The sequence below is a fragment of the Astyanax mexicanus genome, chromosome 20 (assembly GCF_023375975.1).
Source record: "Astyanax mexicanus isolate ESR-SI-001 chromosome 20, AstMex3_surface, whole genome shotgun sequence".
In the NCBI taxonomy this organism is placed as follows: domain Eukaryota; kingdom Metazoa; phylum Chordata; class Actinopteri; order Characiformes; family Acestrorhamphidae; genus Astyanax; species Astyanax mexicanus.
In genome coordinates, this window is record NC_064427.1 from 28899587 (window position 1) to 28912899 (window position 13313).

The window sequence follows — 13313 nt, forward strand, 5'->3', positions numbered from 1 at the left end:
ACTGTCTGCCTCAGATAAGATGCTTAGGCTGCCACGATAAACAGGGAGGGAGTTCTGCTGAAGCCTCATGCCCTTGACTTATTCCGTCACACGCGCGCGCACACACACACACCCCATCTCACACACCCACACACACACATGTGCACACACAGCACTCTACTTTCACGCCCACACACGTAAAAGCTGACACTGCAAAACGAGGTCCTCCAGCACTGTGGAGAGATCTGACCCTCTCCAATCAAATCCATTAATGCAGAATCCAGACTGTGCTAATTGTCTGTGTGTGTGTGCGTGCGTGTGTGTGTGTTTCTGCCACTCATTAGTGTGCAGTGTGTGTAGTGTGTCCAATAGGCAGCCAGCAGAAAGGTAGTTGGTGCGGGGTGCATAGTTTTAACAGTACTTAACTTGCAATGCAACTTAATTTGCAATGCATCATGTCCACTTGGTTAAGAGACAAAAAAATAAACAGAAACCTAATTTCTGAGTGAACTTTAGCTTATTATGCAATATACCAGGTTTAATAATTTCTTTCCCATTAATTTTACTCAATAAAACCGAGGGAAACTCAGCTGTGTTGTTTCACATTTGGTAATATGTATATTTGGCAATGACAGCCAATAGAAATTAATTTGCATTTTGAAGTCATAAAAATGATATATTTACTATATGCAGCTATTTTGTGGAGTGTTTCTGTGTTTCTGTGTAGACATCTGTTTTGAACGGAGCACTATAGCATACAATAAAACTGTTTAATTATAAATCATAGAGACAAATTGTAAAAAAGGGAATAACCACTAATTTTGCTGTATAATTTTACAACACATTTAAAGTTTTACTTTACAGACTGTATAAAAAAACCTATATAAAAAGTGTAGGACATGGCTTTTAATGTAATATCAATATGTTTAGAGATTGAAATTCACCCAGCAGACCTTTACAAACATAAACTATTGTATGTAGTGATTAATTGCTAATAATCACAAAATTAGTGGTGGAAAAACTCATTTGTGTGACACTGTGTGTGCGTGTGAGGAGTCCTGCCATTGTGTATCCCCTGTCGGGGGTGTAAAGCTGTTGGGATGCCAGGGCCGCATGCTTATCACAGCTGTGAACTCCAGAGGGCCAGCTGGCCTGCCGACGCTCCTCTAACTCAGCCTTCTCTTTTCATCTATTCACAGAGTGCTGGTCTGTGGGCAGTAGGGCACAGCTCATAAAATCTGAGGAGCAAAGGATTAATACTCCCAGCTTTCTAACACACACTTGAAAGATATTTGATATCTGACGAAAGAAGATTTTAATTAATAATAATCTCTAGATAATGTCTGCAATTTTAAAGGTGCTATATACAATTCTAGAGAATAACGGATGATGTTTAAACCCAACAAAAAAAGAAATATGCTCCTTCCTTCAAAAACAAGTGAAATATTGCCCCCTAATTTAGCAGGAATAGACAGACATTTTTATCCCTTTTCATGCCTTTCAACATTTGTAAGTATCTCTACTGTCCCAAGGCCCGGTCTTCTCTACAGTCCTTTGCAAGAGCACCAATACCCCACAATTTTTGTTTGGGTGAAATAATTTTGCATTTTTCAATTTGAACCACGAGTGCAACCACTAGATTTTTCTAGAGCACAAACAGACCAGAGAGCTAGAAAACTGTGGAGAAACATTTACTGGATCTTACAAAATGTGTTTTGCATTAAAATCTTGTATATCACCTTTAAACAAAATGGTCCTAAAAACCTGAAGAACTAATATAAAAAAGTTTTTCCAACAAAATCTCCAATGCATAGTTCTGTAAATGAGACCTGACATCACTAACTAATGATTTGTTAATGATTGTTAAAAAACAAAATCATAAAGACAGACAAACAAACAATATCTGAAGGTGGCTTCAGGCAATCACTGACTGCTATGGATTTGCATCTAAGTATACTTGCAATTATTCAGTTTTTTTCAATTATTACTGAGTCTGTAAACATGGAGAAACTATGTAAATTGTACTATAAAAAAGGTTGCAATTCCTCAACACGTAATGGAAAGACTATCCAAATACTGTATCACGCATAGAAGAAAGCATCTTCAACTATTATAACAATATATTTTTGCCATATCACTCACCTCCAGCTTATCTGCTTATTTACACTGGCTTACGAGGAAAGGAACACAAGTATTAAACCCAGCAGGAACTGCATTCCATTAATAGCCAGCTCACATTCTCAGGTACTGACGACACAACTAATGCATAACAGCAAGTTAAGAAGAAAGCATTCACTGATAAAGCTCTATTTTGTCTTTAGACTGCTATTTTGATGCTCTGATAAGAGAATGCCCTCTGTAAAAGCCTTTACTGCCTTCTGCCTACTCCTAATTGACCAATTAGTGCAAGTAATCGCACAATCAGAGCTGAGATTGCTGGTTTTTATCCCCTATACGCTGAAGCTTTCAAGATAAAAGCGACAGGGCAAGACTGGATTTCCTCAAAGCAGTGACTTAAGCTCAGTCTATATCTGATGATATCGGTCTCTATTTATAGAGGTGGACAAAATCACACATATTTATATTGGAAACTACAAAAACTGCCTCACCTTTCAAATGGTAAATGGTTATTTTCCACAAGGAAAAGAGTAGCCCTTTAAAAAAATTATTTAAAAAAGGTTCTATAATATATCACCAAATAGGGCTCATCTATTAGGTCAAAATATAATCCAAAAACAATTTCTGGTTCTGGAGGTATCAGTTATAACTATATATACAAACACTGGTAACAGAAAAAAAAAAAAACAAGACTAGGATATATCATTAACTAAGACAAAAACTAAGACTAAGAAAAACTAAGGACACAACAAACTTTAAAACATGACTCTTAAACATAGAAAAACTAGACAACACAAAACAGACCTGGATAGATGAAGCACAGAGATTCTAAGGAACACAACATACAAAACCAATACACACACATGCAGAACACAAGGATACAAAAGATTTGACCACAAAACACTCAAACTATGGGCTATATATACACACAGAGAGGGTGAGGAACACCTAGGACCGGTAAACGAGGGGGCGGGGTAACAAACAAGACACAAGGTGACAACACTAGTGGCTAGGGCGGAGACAGAACACTAACACAACAATGGGGCAGTAGCACATGGGGGAGTTAACAAAACACGAAAACAGAGAACAGAAGAAGAAAACAGATACAGGTTAAGGTGTGACAATAACCATGATGTTCTTCAACAATGATTATATCATATATCGTATCGTTCAGTCCTGCTTTCATCACATGTATGAATGGATAACTGTGGATCTATAGTGATCATCATGTAATATCCTGGTTACTTCAGTCTGAGTTGTGCTTTTTACATTCCTGACTCTTCAGCAGTGTGGGAAAAGTCCAGAGGGGCTTAAAAATAGCAGCACCCCCATCCTGACACAGACTGTTTCCACAACCCCACTGACCACATCCAATAACCCCGGCCCAGCTCACCCGGCTGCTCTCAGAACCCTCTTCCATCAAATAATCACTAATGTCTGCTCTCACTGCTGTCTGTTTAACAGCAGACACACTACAGAGGACCACAGCCCAGCAGTGTCTGTCTACTTCCAGAGTCCGGTCTCTATCTATGTATGATCTTGTTATACAGTATCTGTAGGCCTGGATTAGAGCACCAGAGCATGCTCAGTCATTGTGCAGAGTGACACTGTGTGTGTGTGTTTGTGTGTGTGCGGGCAGTGTGATGAATCATGATATGCCAGGCAGTAGGAGTGTAAATCTCTGAGTTCATTGTGAGTCAAACTGATTACAATTCTTTGCAAAAAACTCAAAAGGAGATGACAAATTTCACTTATTAAATTAAACTGGATTCTTTTGTGTATGGTTGAGAATTATTTTTAAAATAGTTTAAAACTTTTATTTATGGTTTATTTAACATATGGACCACTTATGCTGTAGTTTTCACATTTGAAAGTCACCAGCATATGTGTTTTGGCAAAATTATGAGCCCATACTTAATTCAATTCCATTACATGGACATGCCAAAAGTCATGGGATGGTTTGTGAGGCATTATCTTCTGAGTGAGATTGAACACTGCATTGACCAGCATGCTCATGGCAAGATGACATGAATTTCTATAGTTTGAGTGAGGCCTGATAGTGGGCCAGATGGAGGGGACATTCCGTTTCTGAAGTTGGGCAGGTGTTTAACATTCCATAATCCAAAGTGTTACATATATACCTGGCATATGTTGTAGAAGGCATTATTATTACGACTGACTCTGGACAATGCAGTGTGTGGTAATGATCGTGACTGATAGCATCTGGCTAGTGGAAATCACATACATATTGCAGACAGCTAAACATGAATATATATGTACCAGTGTATGTCAGTGCAGCATTCTTTAGCTTTAAGAGACATGGTAAAAGTCAAAAGACATGAATTTGGCATGTTATTGAATAATAGATTAGAATAGTCAATAAAAAGTTAATTAAACTTTGTTTCAAAGGCAGCTGTGCAATGAAGTTAGTGTAGCACATCCACCCCCATGTTTATAAATTATGAGAGGAAAAGAAGAGTATAGTCACTGTAAAAAAAAAAAACAAATATGCAAATTGGCACATTTACTGGAAAAGGTACAAATTTTCTTAACTTTCAATGGAAATAAATGCCAAAAGATTTACTGTAATAATTGTATTATTTCCATTAGTCTATTCTTCAAAAAGTTTTGTCACCTGACAAGTTTTTTTTATTAAGTTTCTATTTATTTTTATTATTTGTGTTGTGTACTATACTATACTGTACTAGGAACATGTATTAGCAAGAACTTGGTGACATGATACAGACCGAATACAAAGGTTACAATTGAAAATTTAGCAATAGATTTCAATAGTGTAAGCAAGGCAATATACTAGTGTTAAAATCAAATTTTAGAAAAAATATCATAGTATAAAAACACAAAATCTTCTATTTATATGAAGAAAGTCTACATTTTATGCAATCAGAACAGTGGAATATAACAGCTGCGTACAATACGTATATCTAATGAAGTTAGTTTAAACACAACACAAAATGATTCACAATCTTTAGATGTACAGTAACAATTAAAAATCAATACTGTATTTTAGAAAATCAATACAGTCTTGCTAAACAAAATACTGCAATACTTTAATACACAATTGTTCTTACACTTTTCTTACATTTTTCATTTTTTCTTTCACCCCTAAACTACATCAACTCTACATAGAAACATGTTAAAGCACAGGTTAATTTAAATCATGCCAATAGGACTTTACTTCCTGCTTGTGACAACAGCAAAGCCTCAAATAAATGCAACCCTAACAAGCTTAGCATTTAAAAAATGGCAAGACACGCCTTCAGCGCTTTCCCACAAGTACCCCAGCACAGCTACCCTATAATAACTGTGATCTATCCGCCTTTTTGGTAAACATTGGCCCTTTATGGTCATGTGCCTGCTGCTAAGGCATTGTTAATATGAGCTACAGTAAGTCGTGCCAGCTGTTCTGGTATGGTTCATCAAAAAAAAAAAAAAAAAAAAAAAGCAATTATGAGGATATAAATATGTCCTGAAGGGAGGCAGTGAGCAGAGGGGGTTATGGGTGAATGTGGGCGTGGCTGGTGGGTGATGTGTATGGTGCCAGTGTTACAGCACTGCCCTGTTTCCTGCTGGGTGATGAGTACTAATCAGGTCAGAATGGAGGATTCTCTCTTTTGTTTTTGGAGCTTGTCTCTCTTTCTAACAGCAGCAAACTGCTCTAATCCTCTCAGAATGTTTTAATCCCTGGATGGCGCTTTGGATAATTACTGTTTTCACCATTAACTCACATGAATAATACTCAAATGTCTTCTCACAAAACAACAAAATCTACAACGCAAACTGAATAAGCAATTTTAGGAGTGTAAGGGAGACTTTCTTGTTTTCTTTTTTTTAGCTTTTAGCTTTGCTCCCATAGACCACTGAAGTCCTGTTGTCATTTTGTAGTCGGCGCCATGTTGTTTATGCCCATATTTGGGGCTTCTTTGGGGTTCCGTGTCTAAGCCGTCCAAGTCAATACGGGATTTGAATGGGCTTTTCAAAAACTGGCCTCTGTCACATTCTGTGGTAAATAAATATGCTCAGAACCCTGTACGTTTTATTCTGTGTAAATTTACCTCCTAAATATCACTGGATCCTCTGAATTTCGAAATCGTTTAAGGGGAGTAATCAGAAAAATGCTAACTTTAAGCTAATGCTTAACTGACGTCACAGCACAGCGGCTGGAAAATGACTCAATGGCTTGATTCTGCACAACACCAGTGAACTCCCTGTGTTAGAGCTTTAAAAGGCAAATAATAAGAGAAAGTGGCTCTCAGTTCAGCAGCGCTTCCCCGAAGGGTTTAGTATTTAATTGCGGTCATTAGTTTATACTAATTACAACACCTGACCCAAATAATCAACTAACAACTAACTAATCAACTAATCAAACTACCTGCCCTCACCGAGGCGACAACCAACCAGAAACACCCATTTATTTCACTGCATAATAAAGAGGGTAAATGTTAAAACGTGTTACAGCTGGTTCTGGAGTATCACTGACCTGTTTTAGTGATTTAACGCTGTGACACTCTCAGCTCTCCTCAGTAAGCGCAGTGAGTTCATTAGTTTGATCAGCTTGTGTGTAAAAAGCTCCTAACTTACGGCCGGAGTTCGCTGGTGTTACGCCGAAAAGAGTCCCCTGCTAATCTCGGCAGCAGCGCCCGGGAGTTCAGTTCACTGCGCTGTAGCATTAGCTTAAAGTTAGCATTTTTCTCATTACGACCCTTAAACGATCTCGAAATTCAGAGGATCCACTGATGTTCAGGAGTAAAATGTACACAGAATAAAACGTACAGAGGTCTGGACAGATTTATTTACCACAGAATTTGACAGAGGCAGGTTTTTGAAAAGCTTATTCATTTTTCTCATAGGGAAAAACCGCTTAGACACGGAAGCCGTACGAGCACTACAGAATGACGCTCGACTTCAGTGGTCTATTCACTTCACTGGATTTTTTATTTCTCCAAATTCTGCCTACAAATTACCCAGAATTTTGCTTTCTGATATGTGTTCTGAAGTTTAGTCAGCTGAGGTTGTCTAGTTTGTTGTTGATTTTTCAAGGGAACAAGGGAATGAGGAAGAAAAGAGGTGGTAAAAGTAAGCATTAGCTTGTAGCCTAGCCTTAGTTTTTAACTTTATACTGTTCACTTTTCACATAGCTAAAAAGTTCAAGGTCTCCTGCATTTTCTGCAGACATTGGCACAGAAAAACACCATCTTGATGCTTGTTTTATATACCATAACTAGACAAGTGTGTCAGAGAATTGGCCATAGTATATGAGTATATATGAACTATTCTGAGTATATGAGTATATGTGAACTATTCTGTAAATGTAATGAGTAACAGCTGTTTTAGGGTTTAGAAACTGTTCATAGCCTTCTTTTCGTCCTGACATATTTTTTTAAGACACAGTGTTTCAGGTGCATGGTACAGTATATGACTTGTGTATGCTCTTATTATTTAATAACCCTAAAGGATTTCTATGATCCCTTTAACTCTGGCAAATCACTGCAATGGTCAAACAACTGACTTAGTATATACCACAATGACTTGAACTGGTGCATGATACTGTTTATACTGAACACATTCTGCTTTTAATGCTCATGAATAGTGTAAATAAGTGTAAACCATTATTATTTTTGTTGTTATTGTTAAGATACACTATATACATAGTAAATCACTGTAAATAACACTAATCTGATAATCTATGAGAACATTAACAGCTATCATATTATGACATACGTACGATACACACCCAGTTGTTTGCCTGTGATAACATCATTCATTAAGCTTTTCAATGCGTGACTCTGAGAACATAAACAAAACTGCGCTCGCACATTTCCACTAGAGTGAGAAAATAACACATCACAGAGATAAAGTGCAGGCAACCCTCAAGCTTCTCTCCAGGGTCAGATTAACATAAGTAAGAAGAAGTTAACATTATGGTCTGATCATTAAAAGATGTATGACCCGATTCACTGCTCTAACGCTCCATTATGTGAAACCAGCAGGAGATTACAGATTATAGAGATTAATTGTCCGACAATATGTTCGCACCATTAAGAGCACATAAGCAGGGATTAGTCAGGCCATAAAAAAACATCATGTTTGCCTATCTAAGATATTATAACATCACTAAGACATGTCAGGGCATGTGCCTTCTAGAACAAGAACTTGTAACACGAAATTGACTGATTACGTTGTCTAGAAACACTAAAAGTAGCCACTTGAATGCTATAAACACTTGCAGCCACTTGGAATAGCATTGAAACCACTGAGCTACAACCAACACAGCAACAACCTAAATGGCAACTATCTAGAGACTCCATAATAGCCAAACTAGGATTTTAGCAACGCCAGAGTTGCCACCTGAAATACCACAGCAACCACCTAGTTACTGTATACCAGGAACTGATACCTGAGCAAGAGTTTTCCTGCAAAATTAGGCTTGGTAAAAATTTGCCGGGTGCATGTTTTGAATACTTAAAATAAAAAATAAAAAAATACAAACGCAATAATAATACCATAATTTACAAAATTCTTTAGAAATGGTATGCATTAAAATAACCTCAAAATAAACTGTAAGAAAAACGGGCAAACAAGTATTAAAGCGGAGAGGGTGCGCAGTTTTAGCGCAGAGAAGAAAGGACCAAAGAGTCTAAAAGTGGAGAGGGTGCACAGTTTTAGCGCAGAAAAACAGGCCAAAGAGTCTAAAAGCGGAGAGGCTGTGCAGTTTTAGCGCAGAAAAACGGGCCAAAGAGTATAAAAGCGGAGAGGATGTGCAGTTGTAGCGCAGAAAAACAGGCCTAGAGAGTCTAAAAGTTGCTGTAATTAATTATGCAATTATGTAATGAAACATCAATTTGAAAAATCTTAGTATACAGAACACTGTCAAAGATAGATAAAGATAGTAAGTCAAGTAAAATGATGTGTAAATGAAAGTAATAAGGAAAATGTATTATTTAAAGTGGTATATTTCATTATTTGTTTTATTATACAGTCTGTGGCCCGTTACTTATATATTTCTCCTTCTGGCCCCCCCTGTTCTAAAGGATAGCTTTCACCATATTTTGGGCAAAATATTTTTGCCGGACCTGGCAACCCTAGCAACCACCTAGCAGCACCCAAGCCAATACATAAAAACTACATAGGACCCAGAGTGCTGCCACTATGATGCAACATCGCCAGTTCGAATCCTGGATCATGCTGCTGGCCATCAGCAGCCAGAGTCTGAGAGAACCCAATTGGCGTTGCTGCTCTATTTTATGCTCCCAGGATTAACCTATCTACCTACAAAGTTGGCAAACATGGCAGTAAATATTTCAGGTCATCAAAGACTAGACAAAATAACTCAATAGGAAAGCTGCATGCTCTGCCTCTTTATTTTAATCCTTATTTGTTAAAAGTCTAGATGATACATGTGGGTTATATTGCCCAAGACTGAGGCAAGCTTTGGGCTTCTCTGTCTAATCGCCTCAACCATTCAAGATGTGCACCACCCACAACCAGATCACCACAACCTGCGACCTACAGCCCGTCCACCATACCTTGTCGATACAAGCTTATCGCTGGACAATGTTTTCTAACTGTCATGCAGATAACTAGATTGTCCAGAGGCGTTGCACAGACTTTATGGTCAGCAGATCTTACCAAGCCTTTAGGGAGAGTCTCCATTCACAATAAAAGTTTTGCTTATCGGTGGAGAGCAGGTGGGTCATCCCTAGATAGAAGGTCATCAATTGTAGAACGTAGCACTTTCACCCTTTTTCAAAGTGTGCTAACCTGAAGATAATTGGAACAAGCCTGCTAAGACTTGTTAGGTGAGTGCCTTGTGCTTGAAGGTATTAAAGGGGAATTCCACATATGTCTCCCAATTTATGCATAATTCAACTTAATTGAGATGTAAACAATGTCAAACTGAGCAGTTTCAAAACTAGTTTAAAATAGTAAACTGTAGAAATCCTGCCAATTCAGATTTTTTTAGAAACAAGAAATCACTATATATCTAAAACATACATATAGATGCTTTATTGACTGCTTTATTTGTCCAAAATGACCTGCATGTGTCTCATAAGTTTTTTTATACTTAATGCTGATGATGGTAAATAGTAAATTTATACATAGATTTTTTTTCTTTAGAAAGTTCTGTGTATGTACCCTTCCACCTTAAAAGAATTAAAAACATATGTATTTTTTATTTTGAAGGGACAAACACTATGTTTCAGGGTACTAGTGTAGGCCCTTTTCTGTTTGCACGGTCAGTTCTAGCCAGATGCTGTCAGTCACGATCAATACCACCCACTCACTGTGCTATCTGTTCACTGTGGGCGGTAATTCATGCCATATGTGATGTATTCCTGATACACAAGTGACACAGTGGATCGAGGATTATTAAATACCTGTACAGCCACAAAAATGGAATATCTGACCTCAAGTCACAAGATACAACCACACAACTTATACAAGGGTAGGCTTTGGCACAACAATATGCTTACATTGAAAAATATATATATATGTATATATAGTATAGTGTATTTGTTTTAGATTTTTTGAACAGTGCTTTGTCCAGTCAATATGTTGTTACTAAAACTACTGTCACAAAAAAACTTGTATCGCCATAATGAGCAGGACAACATAAGAAGGAAAAAAAGTTTTATCTTTCAATGGAAAAAGTAATTTAAACCAAGTAATTTTGCATAATTTCCATTGGTCCATTCACGACCATATTCAAATGAAGTCAAAAAGTGAAAAATGTTAAAAAATGAAGATACAAGGTTGTGCATGAAAGTGATGACACATGAATACAGTTTAAATCCTTGAGCCATTATCACCCTAACAGGGAAGTTTCACATCTTTCCTTTTGCGTCAGACTCTGAATGGTACGGTGGTGCGTGCTGTACTTGTTGCTGTTGTGTTCAGCCCTCGGCCGGCTCTGTGCTCAACCAGCCTTGACACAACTCTTACCAACACATCAATTTCACAGCAAGTCTATGATTATGTATGAATAGCTGTTTGCCAAGAGGCTTCGGCCTAACCATTCTCAAAACGCCCCCTCAGAACAAAACAACCTACAATAAGAAAATCCAGCCTAAGCGTAGAGCAGTGTCTGAGTCTGACATTGGGATGTGCTTGTGAACTTGATTCATTTCATAAAAGTAAAAGAAACATGTGCAGAACCAAAGAGAAACAGAGAGAAAGAAAGAGACACAAAGAAAGAAAAAAGGAAGAGATGTTGTACAGGATGAGTGCATATATGAAACATGCAATTTCTTCTTGCACAACAGGTTTTCAAATATCATTCTCAATAACAGAAGCAGAAACAGTTCCAAGAAGACACTCTTTACACTTTCAGACACTTTAATCATAGAGGAAGTGTGGGATATGATTCATTTTTACAAGAACAGTAAAAAAAATGCTTTTAGTGTAACCGTTCCAACTAGGGATGGACAAATCCAATTGTAGACCTGATCCAATAATATTCAGGTATCACATAATTTATGATCCTGCTAATTAATACTACATTGAAAACTTATTTATTGTTTGTGAATAGTCTAACTGAATGTCCTAATATTTAGTCAATTTACAAAGCCTTTGTCTGTCTCATCATAACTAGAAAAAAAACACATATGGCAATGCGACACTTTTTAATGTTTATGTTCTTAACAAACAGTTCTATGGTTCTAAAAACCAACCCAAAAAACTGTGATTTTTTTTTTATCATTCTTTAAACTTATAAGAAGATTCTCACCCACATCTCCATTTTAAACATGATTTTTTTAGGGCACCAAATGTGTCTACTGTATTGCATCACTCTCTGTTTAACAGTATTCTGATATTGCTGTGACCTAAATAGCCAGATTTATTGTCAAAAGTAGACATCTCTTAGACCACATGGGGGAAATGCAACAGTTATTGCCGTTTCAACTGTCTTCTTTTAGACAGGAATATTGCTCAGTGGTCATAGCTGCCTTTGAGAGTCTATTCCAGTAACATGGCTGTTATTTTGGTGTGTTTATTACTTTTTTTATAGTATTATTTTGGCTGTATGAATACACATTAACACTGGACTTCTCTTCTCTGAGAACAACAGATACATATCCTTTCTCTGTGTTCTTCTTATTGTATAGGCTCTGCTGTCAGAATCAAAGTAATCTTATGCTGACCTGGACAATATAAGAAAATGTTCACGATATTTAAAGACATTTAAATGTATACATGCAGAAAGAATGCATTATCAGTGGTTTATTCTTAACATCTACCATTTATTTATTTAAATGCATAGAACACTTTATATAATGAAATGTCCAGTTGGGTAAGTGTTTTTATTTGTCAATATTGAAAATGCTTCTGGTCAAATCCTAGATAACCTTGGCATAACGCTGCACAAGCAATTGTGCAACAAAAAGCAGGAACCACAAAGCTTTTCTCAGGCTTGTGCAAGAAAGTGGCGGATGACAAGTGGCAAGAGAAGTAATCACCTACTTTACCACTGTAACCAGTGAACAGGAAGCTCTGCTGTAGACCTGTCTGCTCAGATCTCTCACACATTGTGTTTTATATAAAACACTGACTGAGGAGAACACGTGGAGAGTCTAATGCACTGCAGTCCAGAATATGCTCATAGTTTTACTTAACAATGAACAACTCAGTTCTTATAAAGTGAGACTGCCTCTAAATGCAAAACTGTGCAGTGAAGCCTCCCCTCCGTGAGTTGTTTTACTCGGCCTGTAGTGTTTGTGTGTGGGCTGCTGGTGGTTTGGTGTATAGGAGAATGTGAGAGTGAGTGTCAGCAGCAGGCTGCCTCGGTGGTCCCTCAGCTGACTGAGGAAATGCAGGAGCAGCTGAGAGAACAGGAGGAATGTAGTACACCAGGTTTGCATCTCAACAAATGTGGGGGGCACAAATACTGATTTGTTATTAATCCAATACTCAAAAGAGAAGGATGGGTGAATTAAGGGTGATTGGGACACTGTTTGTTTCTTGATGAAAAAATAGACAAAAAATGATAAATTTCTAAAAAAAAAAAAAAAAAAAAAAAAAAACACACATATTGTGGTTTTACAGTTATATATAGTTTATGTTTCCCTTCAGGTAAGGATATAAACCTTGTATGGCTAACTATCCCATTTGCCCCCACCTTATGTTTCAATTAACCACAAGTTAACATATTACACTGTAACGTTTATTTACAAAATTCAGGCCAATTTTGTTTATTTTTT

General features: G+C 37.3%; 1 protein-coding gene across 2 annotated transcripts in view; it reads right to left on the reverse strand.

The window, feature by feature from the left end:
- The window catches only part of marchf3 (E3 ubiquitin-protein ligase MARCHF3), a 39079-nt gene that overhangs the window by 24421 nt on the left and 1345 nt on the right, over positions 1-13313 (reverse strand). The window contains exon 1 of one of the 2 annotated variants that reach the window (XM_022681294.2): positions 6596-6702. The exons of the other annotated variant lie outside the window; for it this stretch is intronic. The gene's annotated coding sequence lies outside the window, so the exon portion shown is untranslated. Of the gene's footprint in view, positions 1-6595; positions 6703-13313 lie in introns of those variants that run through there. 2 annotated transcript variants of the gene reach the window in all.